The sequence below is a fragment of the Vipera berus genome, assembly GCF_964194415.1.
Source record: "Vipera berus genome assembly, chromosome: 6".
NCBI classification, from domain to species: Eukaryota; Metazoa; Chordata; class Lepidosauria; order Squamata; family Viperidae; genus Vipera; species Vipera berus.
In genome coordinates, this window is record NC_138208.1 from 33,301,842 (window position 1) to 33,319,606 (window position 17,765).

The window sequence follows — 17,765 nt, forward strand, 5'->3', positions numbered from 1 at the left end:
GCTCTAAATTCTGGGCATAGTACATCTTTGCTGATCTCTAAAAGCTATTGGCTTCCATTTATTCTTGCAAGGGCCCCAAATTTCATTTCTTCATGCAACTAATGGGAATAAATCTGAATTCTAAGAACAGGAATAGTTTTTATATTCTTACATCTTTCAAGCTGTGCTTCATTACTACCAATAATCTTTTGATAGAGATTCCAAATAGTTATTGGGCAGCACTTGAAAGGCCTACATTTAACAACAGATAAAGAATTTAATTTGCATTTCCAGTGATGTTAATATAATAGCTAGCTATAATTTTAAAAATCATGTAATATGTCACAAAAATATTCTTGTTGCAAATGTGGATGGTGATGCTGAATAGATGGTTTCCTAAGGATCAATGGGGTGTTTGGTAATTCAAGTTTCACAGTCAGTCCAAGGCAGAGACAAGATCCAAAGTTGGGATTTACTAATTCAGTCTCTTTATTGTGAGGTTGATAATGTACATGCTATACTCTGGTTCTGTTAGTGTTCTAAGCACAGAGATTCTCACTGTCAGACCTGCCTCAGTCAAGTCCCTTGGGAAAGAAAGACATTTGATTGAAGTGATAGGTTCTTTTATTAAAGTTCGTCTTCAGCCAATGAAGAGCTGCATATGTGTTTTGAGAACACTGAGATATTTGGGGTAGTCCACATTCCAATCTTGGGGTGCGTGGCCTTGAGAGCTGGCACAAACCGGTTCCATGCTTTCCTGGTCTTCATCAAGCTGTCAACCCCCCTCCCTATTTCCCATCACATCCCCATACATGTTTACTGTATTGCCTATTTGTCCTCCTCCCCTTTTTGCCCCCTTCCTCCTAACCTTTGATGGCAGGATGCCAGTAAGGCAGACCTGACATACTGTCCTCTAGACAGAGATGTCAGTTCTGCAGAGGAAACCAGAAACCAGAGGGGAGACACACACAAAATGCATAATTAATTATTTGGTTATCTAGGTTTCTCTGGGTATTGTTCACAGAACTTTTTTAAGCAGTTTGGATGCTATAATATTTTTGGAATCCACCCATTCAGTTTCAGAGGGAGGGAAGTCCTTCCTCACTACTAAATACTGGATTTTCCCTGATGTGTGTGAGAGTCCACTGTTCTTGACCTCAAAATGTTGCTCTCATTTGATCATGATGGGATCAGGAGGCGGTAGCATTTTTGGGTGTAGGAAGGCTGCAGTGAAATACTCGATGAATGCTTCTGAGGGTGTTTGGTAATTCAAGTTTCACAGTCAGTCCACCTGGAAGGAAGACCCTTACTGGGGAATTTTGCAAAATCCACAATGTCGGACAACAGGGCAGGAAAGGAAGAACCAGCCGCAAAGGGGGAGCCCTCTCCGGCTGGGACCCTGCCAGCTAGGATCCGAGACATCCTACTCCTAGGAAGAAGAAGTGGTGGAGACGCACAGCCACAAACCTCGGTGGTCAATAGCCATTGGAAAGAAAACCGAATGGGAGAAAAGGTCGAGAAAGTTAACTGTGAGACGAGGCAGGCATCAACCCAGATTGAAGCAAGAAATGGAGAGATCCCTTCACCTTAGCAAAGAGGAAGGAGATCATGTGAAGCACTTGAACAGGATCTTGGAGAAAGATATTTATTTTTTATTTATTTTATTTTTATTCCATTTATATCCCGCCCTTCTCCAAAGACTCAGGGCGGCTTACAAGCTTAGCAGTAGCCTTCATTCTATGTATATGCCTGCTTATTAGGGCTTTCACACACACACACACCCAAGCGGCATTATTACAAAGTCAGCTTAATTGCCCCCAACAATCTGGGTCCTCATTTTACCTACCTTGGAAGGATGGAAGGCTGAGTCAACCTTGACCCTGGTGGGATGCGAACCTGCACTAATTGCAGGCAGCTGGTGTTACTTAAGGAGGCATTAGCCCACTGCGCCACCATTGACCTGATGAAAAGAATCCTCGGCTCTCTTGGGGATGAGAAACCTGAACCCCGCAGCCGCATCATTACCTTGGGCTGCAGCCAGAGAGACACTGAGGGAGAATATGAAGCTGAAGTCCTGTGAACGTCCACTGAGACCACCGAGACATCAGCCACCGCTTCAGCAGCCCCCACTCCCCATTGATCCGAAGCTGCTGATTGAGATGGGAGACATCACTGATGATGAAGGCACCGATTCATCCAATCATTCCCGCTGCTGGACATGAAATTCGGGGGAGAATCGCGATGCTTCGGGTTGTTCCTAACCCAAGTCCTCAGCTACATGGAAGAATATGGACGAGACATCTCCAACAACAAAGCCCGTATCCGGATTGTGCAATCCGCTCTGGTAGGGGTGGCCGCAGACTGGATGGTGGACCTGCATGATTTCAATGCCTCAGAGCTCCACAACTTCAATCACTTCATGTCCTCACTGAGGAGGCAATTTGAGGACCCCCTGGCTGACCGAAAAGCCCATAAGAAGATCAAAACCATGAAGCAAGGCAGACGCCCAGTAGTCGAATATATGCAAGAATTCCGGGCCATCGCCAGCAAACAGAACTGGCTGGAAGACATCCTCCTTAGCCACGTCAAGGATGGCCTAAACTATGATCTGTATGATGCTTGCCTACCCCAAGGGGACCCATACTGACTAAATGAATGGTATGTCACTGGTGGAGGAAGCAGAGATTGACCTACTGTGGGTCCGCTCACCCCTGAACCGTCGCATGAACCAGCAAAACCACCAGCCACAGCCAAGAAGTCAATAGGCTGTTTCAAATGTGGGAGAGAGCAGCATCGCACTGTGGAGTGCTGCTCAAAAGCCCTCAACAAAACCCAGATCAACCGCTAGAAAAGCAGGGAAGTCCCCAGCCAAGCCACAAGAACCCACCATGAAAGCAACAGAGGCTATAGAGTTCCCACCTTCTGCCCAGCATGGGCAGGGAACTCCGGCCTACACCGTAGGAGTGCTGGATTCCTTGGACGACAACTTGGAGGACAAACTCCTGGTAAATTGACCCATCACACCTATCCTCAAGACAGTGACTATATTAGCCCCTTCCATGCCCGAACCTGTCAAAGTGAAAGCCCTAATAGACTCTTGCTGCACCTGCTGCCTTATTAGGCCCACGCTAGTGGGGAACTTGGGCATCCTGGTGAGGAGGCTGAAAGAGACCATTTCGTTCAGCCAGCTAGATGGGTCCATAGAAGGGTGGTGCCAGCTACTCTAGCCACTTTACCAATCCACCTATCTCTGGGGGACCACGAGGAAGACATAACCTTTGTAGTAACCCCAGGCATGGAATGCCCAGTGATCCTAGGTCTGGCATGGCTAAAGAAGTGGAACCCCTGGGTAGATTGGAGAATGGCAGAGCTCAGATTCCCAAAAGGGTATCGCATGAACTCGACACCCCAAGGAGCCCTATCAAACCCAGGAGTGGAGAAAGCATCAATGGGAGAGGACAAGGGGTTACCCGAAATACCGGAGGAATACCGAGACCGTGCTGATGTTTTCAGCAAAGAATGGTCGGATGAGCTCCCTCCTCACCAACCCACGGACTGTGTCATAGAAATCAAACCCAGGGCAAAACTCCCAAAGCCCAGATTGTACTCCATGAGCCCTAAAGAACAGGAGGAGATGAAAAAATTCATAGACAAAAACCTGTAGAGGGGATTTATCAAAACTGCCAAGCCCCAAATAGCCACCCCAGTCCTTTTCAGAGAAAAGAAGGATGGCACTTTGCGTATGTGCGTGGATTACCACTGCCTGAATGCAATCAGTGAGAACAACCTGTACCCCCTACCCCTCGTGAAGGACATGTTATCCCACCTATCGAAAGGAAGAAATTTCACCAAACTACACCTAAGTGAAGCGTACTACCACATTAGGATTAGGGAAGGGGACAAGTGGAAAACTGCATTTAATTGCCCGATGGGATGCTACCAATTCAAAGTTTTGCCGTTTGGACTACAAGGGCCCCCCGCAGTATTTATGCTATTAATCAACAAGTTGCTAAGGGAGCACCTATTCAAGGGGGTCCTGGTTTATTTAGATGACATCCTTATCTTCACCGAAACCAAAGAAGAGCATGTCAAACTGGTCAGAGCAGTTTTTAAAAAGCTGCAAGCTGCCCGCCTATATGCCAAACTATTGAAATGAGAATTCCACCAGGAAAAAATAGACTACCTGGGTTATTGTCTATCCCCACAAGGCATCGAAATGGACCCCGAGAAGGTCAGGGCACTGTTAGAATGGGCACCACACCGCACAAGGAAGCAATTGCAAAGCTTCCTGGGTTTCGCAAATTTTTACTGCCAATTCATCCCTTCGTTCGCACAAATAGCCCTGCCCATCACGAACTTGTTAAAAATGAGGTGGGGAAACTCAATGAAACCCAGCCAACCACTGAAATGGAAATAGAATGCCAAGCAGTGTTCGAAAGTTTAAAAAGACTCTTTTCTGCCGAACCCTTACTGAGGCACCTGGATCCAGATAAACTTTTAATAATACAGGTAGACGCAAGCGATGTGGCAGTGTGGGCTGTACTATTACAAGAAAATGATGAAGAGGCACTGCAACTGTGTGCATACACATCCAGAAAACTCTGAAACAGAGCAACACTGAGCGGTGTGGGAGAAAGAAGCATATGCTGTGAGGTGGTCATTGCTCACGTGGCGCCACTTCCTTGAAAGGAACAAAATCCCTTTTCAGGTCTGGACAGATCACAAAAATTTGGAAACACTAAAAATGCCCAGAAAACTGACCCCTAAGCAAGCCCGCTGGTCTCAGCATTTTCACCAATTTCGCTTCACGCTCAAATGCTTGCCAGGGGAGGGGGGAATCTTCCTGGTAGATGCCCTGTCTCACATGCCCCAATATAACAACATGTGAGCCACCGGTTCTAAACCATTCATGCCCCAACCACAATTAGCAGCACCAGTAACTACCAGGGCCCAAGCTAAGGTAAAGCTGCAAATGGGTAGCCAAACTGGAATCGAATTCTGGAAAACCTTAGAAACAGATGAATGATTCTAGAAGAATAAGCACATATGCATGATCAAAGATTGTAGGGGAGATGTTATATATACCAACCACCTAGAGAGTCACTTTCATGCAGCTGTGCCATGATACAAAATCAGCAGGGCACTTTGGATTTGTAAAAACACTACATTTAATCAAAAGACAATTTTGGTGGCCATCCATGATAAAGGACATAGAAAGCTATGTGGCCATCTGCCCAACTTGCACAGCTGCTAAGAGGTTGCAAGGGAAATCTCCCAGACTGCTACAACCAGTGGTGAATCTCTCGGCCACATGGAAAGAAATATCCATGGATTTTATAGCAGAGTTACCAGAAAGCAATGGAAACACTGTCATCTGGGCGGTTATGGACCTGTTTTCAAAGTAAGTGCACTTTATCCCTTGCCAAAAAATCCCCACTGCGAAAGTCTTAGCAAAACTATTTGTGCAGCACATCTACAGACTGCATGGGGCACCCCAACACATCATATCAGATAGGGGGGTGCAATTCACATCAGAATTTTGGAAAGAATTTCTGTCCCTCTTAGGAACCACCCAAGGAGTGTCATCTAATCATCATCCTCAGACTAATGGATCAACTGAATACTGTATTGGAACTCAGTACTTGAGCAATATTTAAGGTGCTTTATTAATTTAACAGAGTGAGCGCCTGTTACTCGTCCCAGCTTCTGCCAACCTAGCAGTTTGAAAGCACGTAAAAATGCAAGTAGAAAACTAGGGACCACTACAGTGGGAAGGTAACAGCGTTCCATGCGCCTTTAGCATCTAGTCATGCCGGCCACATGACCATGGAGACGTCCTCGGACAAGCGCTGGCTCTTCGGCTTTGAAACGGAGATGAGCACCGGCCCCTGGAGTTGGAAATGACTAGCACACATGTGCAGGGGAAACTTTACCTTTACCTTTACCTTATTAATTTCCAGCAAACGAATTGGACGGACCTACTTCCTTTCGCAAAAGTTGCCTAGAACAACGCAGTCCACTCCAGCACAGGCTACACTCCCTTTCAAGTAGCCACCGGCCAAAGTTTCAACTATATGCCAGAACTAACCCCAAATGAACCAGAAATCCCATCACTGAAAGAATGGATATCCCAGTTACAAAACACCTGGCCAGTGGTTAGGAAAGCCTTAGACAAAGTTAGACAAATACACAAAACACAAGTGAATAAAAAAAGAGTCAAATCTAAACCTTTTGCTGTAGGAGAAATGGTGTATTTGTCTACAAAATACCTAAAATCCCTACAACCCTCTAAATAACTTGATCCAAAATATATAAGACCTTTCCCAATTAAAAGAATTATAAATCCAGTAAGAGTAGAATTAGAATTACCAAAGAGTCTCAGACAAATACACCCAATCTTTCACTGCAGCCTGCTGAAATGAGAACAACAGTCGCCCTTATGGCCAAAAATCCCCACCACCACCACCTCCAATCATGGTTCAAAAGAAATCCTAGATTCTAAAAAATACCATGGGGCAACCCAATACCTAGTAGCGTGGAAACACCTTCCCTCCTCACAAAATGAGTGGGTCCACAAACGTCACATTAGAGCACCCAAACTTTAAAAAAGTTTCATATAGAATATCCCAACAAACGTGAATAACTTCTATACCTGTTTTGTTTCTTCAGATGTGGATCTCTCCTATTTTTAAGGGGGCAAGATGTCAGAACCCACTCCTATTTCATTTCTATCTATTCCCTCTGACCCAAAATCAAATCTCACCTTTCCCTGGGTTCTGCCATACTCCCAAGGGGGAGGCAGGATGTGCCCACAGGTTTATTGCCTCTGCTTCCTCTATCTGCTACAATGTAACATTTTGCTTTGCTGCGTTATATCTCTCTCTCAAAACTCTCTCCCTAAATTGTCAGCTCCCATTCATGGATTACTGCCTTGACGTGGCGAAGGGGCTTGCGTAATTCAATGAAGCTATGAGCTATGCCGTGCAGGGCCACCCAAGACGGAAAGGTCATAGCAGAGAGTTCTGACAAAACGTGATCCACTGGAGAAGGAAATGGCAAACCACTCCAGTATCTTTGCCATGAAAACCCTATGGACAGTACTAAAAGGCAAAACGATATGACGCTGGAAGATGAGCCCCTCAGGTCGGAAGGCGTCCAATATGCTACTGGGGAAGAGCAGAGGGCTAGTACTAGTAGCGCCAGAAAGAATGAAGCGACTGGGCCAAAGCCGAAAGGACGCTCAGCTGTGGATATGTCTGGTGGTGAAAGGAAAGTCCGATGCTGTAAAGATTTTTTGTCCATAGGAACCTGGAATGTAAGGAAAGCTGGACGTGGTCAAACAAGAGATGACAAGACTAAACATCGACATCTTAGGTATCAGCGAACTAAAATGGACAGGAATGGGTGAATTTAATTCAGATGACCATCAGGTATACTACTGTGGGCAAGAATCCCTCAGAAGAAATGGAGAAGCCTTCATAGTCAATAAAAAAGTAGGAAAAGCAATACTGGGATACAATCCTCAAAATGACAGAATGATCTCAGTTCGAATCCAAGGCAAACCATTCAATATTACAGTAGTCCAAGTCTATGCCCCAACCACCAGTACTGAAGAGAATGAAATTGACCGGTTCTATGAAGCCCTACAGCACCTTATAAAACTAACACAAAAAAATGATGTCCTTATCATCATGGGGGATTGGAATGCTAAAGTAGGAAGCCAAAAGATAACCGGAATAACAGGCAAGTTTGGCCCTGGAGTACAAAATGCAGGGCACAGGCTGATAGAATTTTGTCAAGAGAATATGATGGTCATAGCAAACACTCTTTTCCAACAACCCAAGAGACGGCTTTACACATGGACATCACCAGACGGTCAACACAGAAATCAGATTGACTATATGCTCTGCAGCCAAAGATGGAGAAGCTCTATACAGTCAGTAAAAACAAGACCAGGAGCTGACTGTGGCTCAGACCATGAGCTTCTTGTTGCAAAGTTTAGGCTTAAATTAAAGAAAGTAGGCAAAAGCGCTAGGCCAGTCAGGTATGAATTAAATCATATCCCTGTTCAATATACCGTAGAGGTGACAAATAGATTTAAGGAATTAGATCTGATAGACAGAGTGCCTGAAGAACTATGGACAGAGGTTTGCAACATTGTACAAGAGGTAGAAACCAAAACCATCCCAAAGAAAAATAAATGCAAGAAAGCAAAATGGCTGTCTGAGGAAGCTTTGCAAATAGCTGAGGAAAGGAGGGAAGCGAAAGGCAAGGGAGAAAAAGAAAGATACGCCCAATTAAATGCAGAATTCCAAAGAATAGTTAGAAGAATTAAGAATGCCTTCTTAAATGAACAATGCAAAGAAATAGAAGAAAACAATAGAATAGGGAGGACCAGAGATCTTTTCAAGAAAATTGGAGAGATGAAAGGAACGTTTCATGCAAAAATGGGCATGATAAAGGACCAAAATGGCAGGGACCTAACAGAGGCAGAAGAGATTAAGAAGAGGTGGCAAAATTACACAGAAGAACTATACAAGAATGAGCTTAACGTCCCTGATAATCACAATGAGGTGGTCACTGACCTCGAGCCAGACATCCTAGAATGTGAAGTGAAGTGGGCCTTAGGAAAGCTGAGCAACAACAAAGCTAGTGGAGGTGACAGTATTCCAGCTGAGCTATTCAAAATCTTAAAAGAGGATGCAGTAAAAGTGCTACACTCAATTTGCCAGCAAATTTGGAAAACTCAACAGTGGCCACAGGATTGGAAAAGATCAGTTTACATTCCAATTCCAAAGAAAGGCAGTGCCAAAGAATGTTCAAACTATTGCACCATTGCACTCATTTCTCATGCTAGTAGAGTTATGCTTAAAATTCTACAAGCTAGACTCCAGCAGTATGTGGATCGAGAACTACCAGAAGTACAGGCAGGATTTCGAAGAGGCAGAGGAACTAGAGATCAAGTTGCTAACATACGCTGAATTATGGAGAAAGCTAGAGAGTTCCAGAAAAACATCTACTTCTGCTAAAGCCTTTGATTGTGTGGATCATAACAAACTGTGGCAAGTCCTTAAAGAGATGGGCATACCAGACCATCTTATTTGTCTCTTGAGAAACCTATATGCGGGCCAAGAAGCAACAGTGAGAACTGGACACGTAACCACTGATTGGTTCAAAATTGGGAAAGGAGTCCGGCAAGGCTGTATACTGTCATCTTGCTATTTAACTTATATGCAGAGCACATCATGAGAAAGGCAGGGCTAGATGAATCAAAAGTTGGAATTAAGATTGCCGGAAGAAACATCAACAACCTAAGATATGCAGATGATACCACTCTAATGGCAGAAAGTGAAGAGGAACTAAAGAGCCTCTTGTTTCGAGTGAAGAAGGAGAGTGCAAAACTTGGGTTGAAACTAAACATTAAGAAAACCAAGATCATGGCATCTGGCCCTCTCAATTCCTGGCAAATAGATGGGGAAGAAATGGAGGTAGTGACAGATTTTATTTTCCTGGGCTCCAAGATCACTGCAGATGGGGAATGCAGCCAAGAAATTAAAAGACGCTTGCTCCTTGGGAGGAAAGCCATGGCAAATCTAGACAGCACACTAAAAAGCAGAGACATCACCCTGTCAACAAAAGTGCGTATAGTCAAGGCTATGGTCTTCCCAGTTGCAATGTATGGCAGTGAAAGCTGGACCATAAGAAAGGCTGAGCGCCAAAGAATTGAAGCCTTTGAACTCTGGTGCTGGAGAAGACTCCTGCGAGTCCCTTGGACTGCAAGGCGATCAAACCGGTCAGTCCTAGCGGAGACTAACCCTGACTGCTCTTTAGAAGGCCAGATCCTGAAGCTAAAACTCAAATACTTTGGCCACCTAATGAGAAGGAAGGACTCACTAGAGAAGAGCCTAATGCTGGGAAAGGTGGAGGGCAATAGAAGAAGGGGACGACAGAGAATGAGGTGGCTGTATTGAGTCACTGAAGCAGTAGGCATGAGCTTAAATGGACTCCAGAAGATGGTAGAGGACAGGAAGGCCTGGAGGAACATTGTCCATAGGGTCGCGATGGGGCGGACACAACTTCGCAACTAACAACAACAAAACTGTCAGCTAGAATAAGGGAGGGAATAAGGAATGTAACCTCCATGCCTGGTTTATTTCTACACTCTGTGTGAACCGGAGATGGGCCGACGTTATCTCCCCTTTTCCCATGATGGACCTAACATCTGGGAATTGGCTGTCCCCCACTGGCTGGATGAACTATGGGGTGAGGTCTTGCTTGGGGATACCTTAACCTATCATTCTGCGTGGGAAATCTCAGATCCTGTCTATTATGCCTGCTATCAACTAGTCTTAATAAAAGTTCCTGGTGGAAGAAATTGTTTCCAAGAATTCTACTTTCTTAAGAAGTGGGATTGAAATGGGTCCTGACATATGGTCTTGATCCTGATTCTGACTTTGTGATCAGCCAAGTGCCCCTATGAAGTGGTCAAAGTTGTGCAGTTCTTGGGCATCACCATTGTGGAGGCTAACCATTCATTTGGCTGTGTCTCCTCCAGTGCCATGGTTGTACACCAACCCCTCCTGCGTGTAGATCCAGACCTGATTCAGGAAGAACCTAGTTGCTTAGGGACTCCATCGTATATCACCCCAAGAGCTGGTGGTCTTTGGCCTCTCCTTGGCAGCACAACCCAAGCCGGTGCTGCTGGCTGAGTGGCTGCGGTGGCAGTTGATTGTGGAACTGGACCATGTGTAAGGACCTGCCTCAGTTAAACCTCTCAAGAAAGCAGAACTCTTGAAATGTGCATCATTTCAACAGGAACATTTATTGGGAGATGCTGACTAAAGAAAACTAAGGCAGGATCTGAAGGTTTCCTGCACAAAACAGTACTTTCAAAGTTGCAATCCGAACCCCACTCCAACTGTCCATCCGGCTAGTTCAAACAGAGCCAATCCAAAGGTGTGAAATGGTTGTGGGAAAGAACCAATAAGGCACCGCTCTGAAGATAAGCAGATGGCTGGAGGCACATTCCATTCTCACCCCGAGAAAGAGATACTGTACTTCAAAGAGGAAAGAACAAAGCAAAAGAATACCTATAGCCCCCCTCCCCCCAATAGAATGGCAGAACCTGAAAAAGGGAAGAAGGGAATAGGAGAAAGAGGGAAATGGGGTCTGACATGTTTTTTATGGAGCCAGTCATTCTGGGAGGCTGGGAGGTCTTTCCAGGCCACTAAATATTGGGTTGATACATGGTGTTTCCTGGAGTTTAAAATTTCTTTAATTTTGAAGTGTTGCTGTCCTTTCACCATAATAGGCAGTGGTGGGGAAGACACAGCTGGTCTTAAAGATGAATTCAGCTCTGGTTTTAATAGGCTACAGTGAAACATCGGAAGAACCTGTCTTAATGTTTTTGGGAGCTCCAATTCTACTGTGACTGGGTTAATGATGTGTTTGATGGGGAAGGGTCCCACAAACTTTGGCCCTAATTTCTTTGAGAGTTGTAAGAATTTCAGGAACCTTGTAGAAATGCATACCCTGTCCCCTGCTTTGAAAGACCTTGGTTCCACCCATTTTTTATCTGCCTGCACTGTATAAGCTTCTCTAGCCTCATATAATGCTTTTCTAACCACTAGCCATGTATTTTGTTGTTGTGTGAAACACTCCTTTAGGGATGGGATGGTTGGTTCATTGGCTGGCAATTCAGGCATCAGGTTGAAACTCTGTCATATAGCCACCTAGAATGGGGTGTAGCCAGTACTGGAGTGCACTGCATTGTTGTAGGCCACCTCAGCAAAAGGCAATAGGTCAGTCCAATTATCTTGTTGGTAGTTTATAAAGCATTTCAAGTATTGTTCTAGTACTGAGTTCGTTTGTTCTATTCCCCCATTTGTTTGTGGATGATGACTAGATGACAAGCCCTGACCAGTACCTAGCAGACCCAAAAAAGCCTTCCAGAACTCTGAAGTGAATTGGACCCCCCTATCTGATATTATGTGCTGTAGGGCTCCATGCAGCCTGTATATGTGCTGCACAAACAGCTTGGCTAAAGCTTTAGCAGTGGGGATCTTTTGACACAGTATAAAGTGGACCTGCTTGGAGAACAGATCTGTGAATACCCAAATGATAGAATTTCTAGTGCTCTCTGGCAGTTCTATGATAAATTTAATAATAATAATTTAATTTAATAATATTTATATACCGCCCTTCTCCCTGAGGACTCAGGGCGGTTCACAGGGCAAAAGTCAAATACAAAGTACAAACATTAAAAAGAGATTAAATAATTGCCCAAGTTAAAACAATTAATACAATAATAAAACCCCAAAAATAAAATTAAGAGTACAAAAAAAATAAAAACCCCACCAATCCCCATCAGGCTAGGCCGGCTTGTACAAACAAAAACGTCTTGAGATCGCGACGAAAGGAGCGAAGATCGGGCGCCATCCGGAGCTCAAAATCCATTGAAATCTCTCTCCAGAGTGCTGAAGGGCTTGCTATCGCCTGCAAAAAGCCAGGCATTTTTCCTTGCCTCCGCTTTGCTGCAGCACAAATGGGATAGCTGGCTACATAGCTTTCTATGTCCATTTTTAGGGATGGCCACCAGAATTATCTTTTTATTTTTTTATTTTTTTTATTGAAAAGTTTTACAATACATTTTATTTTTAACAAAACACAACCCCTCCCAACCCCCTTCCCACTCCCCAGCCCTCCCCCACCCCTCCCTCCCTTCCCCCTCCCCCCTCCCCGACTTCCCAGAGCTAGATACAGGGTATAAAAATACAAACAATCATAATCTACCTTATGCAAACAACCATAAGCTATTAAATCTATCGCACTTTAACTCTTATAAAATAACTACAAGCAGTATAAATATCACATCAATAATTATTCAAATGCTAGATGAAACTTTTTAGTCCCATATTTACTCCACAATATATCTCTGTTGCAAATAGTCTTTCAAGTACGCTGAGATCTTTGCCATTTCCGCCAGGTTTGAGGCTTTTACAGTCCATTCTTCTATAGTCGGCAGTTCTTCCTTCTTCCAATATTGCCCTACTAAAAGTCTTGCTGCCGTAATTAAATTCAACATCAGCTTAATGTCCACAACAGTAATGTCAATAATAATGCCAAATAAAAACAATTACAGACAAAACGATCTCTAATTTACTTTACCAAATTTACATCAGTCATTAAAAAACCAATTTTCTGATCTTGTTTCCACCTGGCCTGTAATTTTCCATACTAAAACCAAGTTTATACAATCTTTCCTTCTCTTAAGATATTATACAACTTCAAATGCCATACATTCCTTTCCAAACTTAAAATTTCCTTATATGTAGTCACATCATGTTTATATTTTCTATTGCGTGTTTCATTATTGCCCATATAGGTATCTTACAAGTTAACTTGTGTCTATACTGTTTCCAAACTCGCAACAGAGCATGTCTTAAAATATATACCTTAGACACATTATCCACCTTCTTATCACACAATAAATATACATACCACCCAGATAGCAAATCATGACCTTCAAAATTTCAGCAAGACATTCATTTTCACTACTACAATTCTACCCAGTTAACTTTTCATAATTATTTTTAAAGTAAAGCAACATAAAGTATTACAAAACATAATTATTTTTATATAACTTTACATTTAAGGGTGACAAATATATCCCCAAATATTTAACCCTTTTAGCAATTTCAAATCCCGTTAGCTCTTCTAAAACAGCCTTTTATGATACTATCATATTCTTAAACAACATTTTAGTTTTTTGTATGTTAACCTTAAATCCAGAAACTTTCCCTTATTGCATTATTATCTCCTTCAGTTCTACAACTAAATCTTCAGGCTCGTCTCATTCGTCTAGAAGCAGCGCGTGTCATCCTCTGGTTTCTGGCCTCCTCCGATGAAACTGAAATTTGATCCACTCCTGTAACTTTCTCATCTATTTGCATTGTTCCTTCAGCACCTTGTAAATTCTCTCTGCATCGTTGAGACTCTCCCTCACCATTCTTCTTTGTAGATTCCAAAAGTGGTATGGGGGCTGCTTTTAAAACATTACTATAAAAATCACGTGCCTGCAACACTGTAGTAAGACGATGTCTCATACCTTCATACGTCACCACCATACCCACTGGTATCTCCCATCTGAACTTAATATCATGTCGTCTTAATTCTTGCGCCAAAAAAGCAAATTCCTTCCTTCTCCTTAAGATTCTTGGAGAGATCTCTTTTAAAATCAAGACTTCTTGCTCAGCAATTACAAATTTAGTATTGTAAGAGGCTTGAATAACCTCATTTCTAATCGCTCTCTTTGTAAAGTAAGCCACCACATCTCTGGGTAATTTCCTTTGTCTTGCAATCCACGAATTAACACGGAAAATTTTGTCTATATCTTCCATAATTTCATCTGCTGGTCGCCCCAGCGCCCCTTCCAGAGCCTCAGAAACTATTTTCTTCAAATTTTCTTTAGGAACCTCTTTTAAGCCTCTAATTCTCACAGCAAACTCCATCTCATGATACTGTACCAAGGTCAAATCACTATCAATTTCCTCCACCACATTTTCAGTTTCTGTCATTTTTACATCTATTCTGATATTATTTTGGCTGAGATCTTCCACTCTTTCATCCAAACGCTCAATACACATAGCCATGCCTTGAAATGCAGATAAGATGTCTGCCCTTATTTCTGTTAACTTTTTATCCATAAGCTCAACTAATTGTTTCGATTGCTTTTCCATAGCCTCTTGCAATACATTCTGTAAGTCTTTAACTGTAAAAGTTGATGCAAGTACAGGTACAGATGCAGGAGGAGGGGGCAATAAAGCTTGTAACGAAAACTGCTGCACCGGAGAAGCCCCCGCGCTTCTAAGAGCTTTAGAGGATTTGGTAGCCATTTTCACCCACTATTGCCTGCTACGCACTTTCACTTTCAAACTCCACAAAATCCATTGAGTTAAAGATCATAAATTCCCTTTCACCTAGATGTCCTGTGTCGCTCTGCCTGCATCCCGGTTCTCAAAGGTTCTCTCTTGCTGGCAGGGATGGTTGCTGACGCCCTGCTCTGCTCCAAAAAACCTGGAGCAGAGGCGCCCCGCAGTCCGGAGCATACCCAGGCTTCGGGGGGGCTCAATCCTTCAGCCGCCAAAACTATTAGCTCTGGTGGCCCCGGAGAGCTCTACCCCTACCTGGGCGCTCACCCCCTCCTCTTCTCCCAAGGAGGGGGCTTCCAAGCCACCAAAACAGCTGATCGGTGCTGTTTTTGGCGGCTCTACGGAGCCGCGGGGCTGACAGCCTAAGAATGGCTGCCTCCGGAGACGCCTTGCCACCCGGAAGTCTAGAATTATCAATAGAAGTTAGCAAAACCCAGGAAAATTTTCGATTGCCTCTTGGTTCATGGTGGTGCCCATTCCAGCACAGCCTGCACTTTCTCTGGATCCATCTCCACCCTCTTATGGGAAATTTGGTACCCCAGATAGTCAATCTTTTCTTTATGGAACTTGCATTTTGCATTTTGTAAGTTTGGCATAGAGTTGGGCTGTACTGCCCTGACTAATTTGACATGCTCCTCTTTCATTTCGATGTAAATTAGAATGTCATCCAAATATACCAAAAGCCCCTTGTATAAGTGCTCATGAAGGACCTCATTAATCAGCTGCATGAAAACAGTGAGCGCCCCTTGCAGCCCAAAGGGGAGCACTTTGAACTGGAAGCATCCTAGGGGACAGTTAAATGCAGTCTTCTACTCATCCTCCTCCTTGATTCTAATCTGGTAGTATGCCTCCTGCAAGCCCAGTTTAGAGAAAATCTTCCCCTTTAAAAGCTGGACTAGTGTGTCTTTCATGAGTGGCAAGGGATAGATATTGTTTATGCCCACTGCATTCAGAAATCTATAATCCACACAGAGGCGCAGAGACCCATCTTTTTTTTCATGGAACAGCACCAGGACGGCCACTTTTGGCCTCGTTCACTGAATGAAACCTTGCATCAAATTTTTCTCTATGAACTTCTACAGCTCCTCTAACTCCCAGGGGGTCATTGAGTAGAATTTGGGCTTGGGCAGCTTAGCCCCTGGAATATTCTCAATGGTGAAGTCTGTGGGGCAGTGAGGTGGAAACTTATTGGATTGTTCCTCGCTGAACACTTCAGCTAGGTCCTGGTATTCCCTGTGCGTGGCTTCCAATCCCTGATCATTGACAGCCACCACTACTTTGGATTTTCTTTTCCCTCTGACCCTGCAGTGCTCACCTTACATGTGGGGCCTCCCTTCTGGGAATCTCAGTTCTCCTGTCCTCCAATTCACCCAGGGATTCCACTTCCTTAGCCACACCATTCCTATGATCAGAGGCCACTCCATGCCGGGGACCACTATAAAAGTCAAACTCACAGTGTAGTCTCCCATGGTAGTTCTACTGGCCTCGTGGCAAGAGTTGCTGGGACTCCCCCTGCAATGGACCCATCTAGCTAGCCAAACAAATAGGCTTCTTCAGTCTCCTCATTAAGCATCTGGTGCAGCCCGAGTCCAATAAAGCCTTCAGGGCTACCTTCTCCTCCATCCCTGGGCTTAGTAGTTCTATGGGCCTGGTGAAGGGTGCTATGGGTCCACTTACCAGGGGTTCATCATTGGAGTCATTTTCAGATGCCTCCACTCACTTCTCTTGCAGGGTCGGAGTTCCCCCTCCCAATTTTTCAGAAGGTTGGAACTTGATGACCTCAGTGCTTTTTATCGCAGTTTCCTTTGGGTGTTGAGGGGTTTTCCCAGGTTCCCCCCCCCCGGCTGGTCTGGCTTCCTGACTGGGGTCTTCAAACAGTATTCTGCAGCTCAATGGCCTTCTTTGCCACACTTGAAGCAAGCAATTGAATGTGGCACCTCTGCAGAGATTTTCATTGTCTCCCTTTTCCTCTCTGGTGGGGAGCATCTCCATGATCAACCGAAACAATGCTGGTTTTGGGCTTGGTCGATCTCTGCCTGCTCGGCCAGGATGCACCAATTGTGAAAGCAGGCAGGGACTCCCCGGGTGATACAAGCAGAACCTGAAAAAGAGAAGAAGGGAATAGGAAAAAGAGAGGAAAGGGTTTCTGACACCCTGTGTCTGAGCTGCTGGGGCATGGTGGGTATGTTCACACCATCATTGCCCATGGCTTGTGCTGGTTGGGTGGCTGGCTGTGCCATCTGTCCCAGGGCTTCCCATGACTTGAGGTTGCCAAAGGCACCCTGTAGGTACTCTAATACACATTCCAGCATCATGTCTTCCTGATCTACTTTGCCCTGGTTTGCCTCCTCCTCAATCTCCATGTGTGGCTCTCTCAGGCACATTAATGTCACCTTGGATGGCTTTGCCTCCCAGTCTTCTTTCTTTCTGACCTCCAGAGACTATCGGGGTCTTGGCTTGTCACTGCAGGCTTCCATCTCACCCAGCCACTGCCATGGGGTCTCGAGGATGCTGCTTCCCCCCAGGCTTCAACATCCTCCTGGTCACTCTTGTGAGTCGACACACTTTGCACAGCCCACACAGTAGAGGTAACTGTCCAGGTGGGCTGCTATTGTAGTTCTGTCAGACCTGCCCCAGTCAGGTCCCTTAGGAAATAAACACACTTGACTGAATTTGGTTGAAGCAATAGGTTCTTTTACTAAAGGCTGCTGGATGCAGTAAAGTCAGGATAGAACTAAATTTCCCTCACAAAAAAGTTACAGATTTTCCTCTTCATCCCAGCCCTCCTCCCATGACCAGTTCATTTTCAGCCAATGAAGAGCCACATAGGTGTTTTGAGAACGCTGAGATGTTTGG

At 44.4% G+C, this 17,765-nt stretch overlaps 1 long non-coding RNA gene across 1 annotated transcript in view; it reads left to right on the forward strand.

Annotated features, from left to right (window-relative positions):
• The window catches only part of LOC308670003, a 67,326-nt gene that overhangs the window by 10,478 nt on the left and 39,083 nt on the right, over positions 1-17,765 (forward strand). The window lies entirely within an intron of this gene.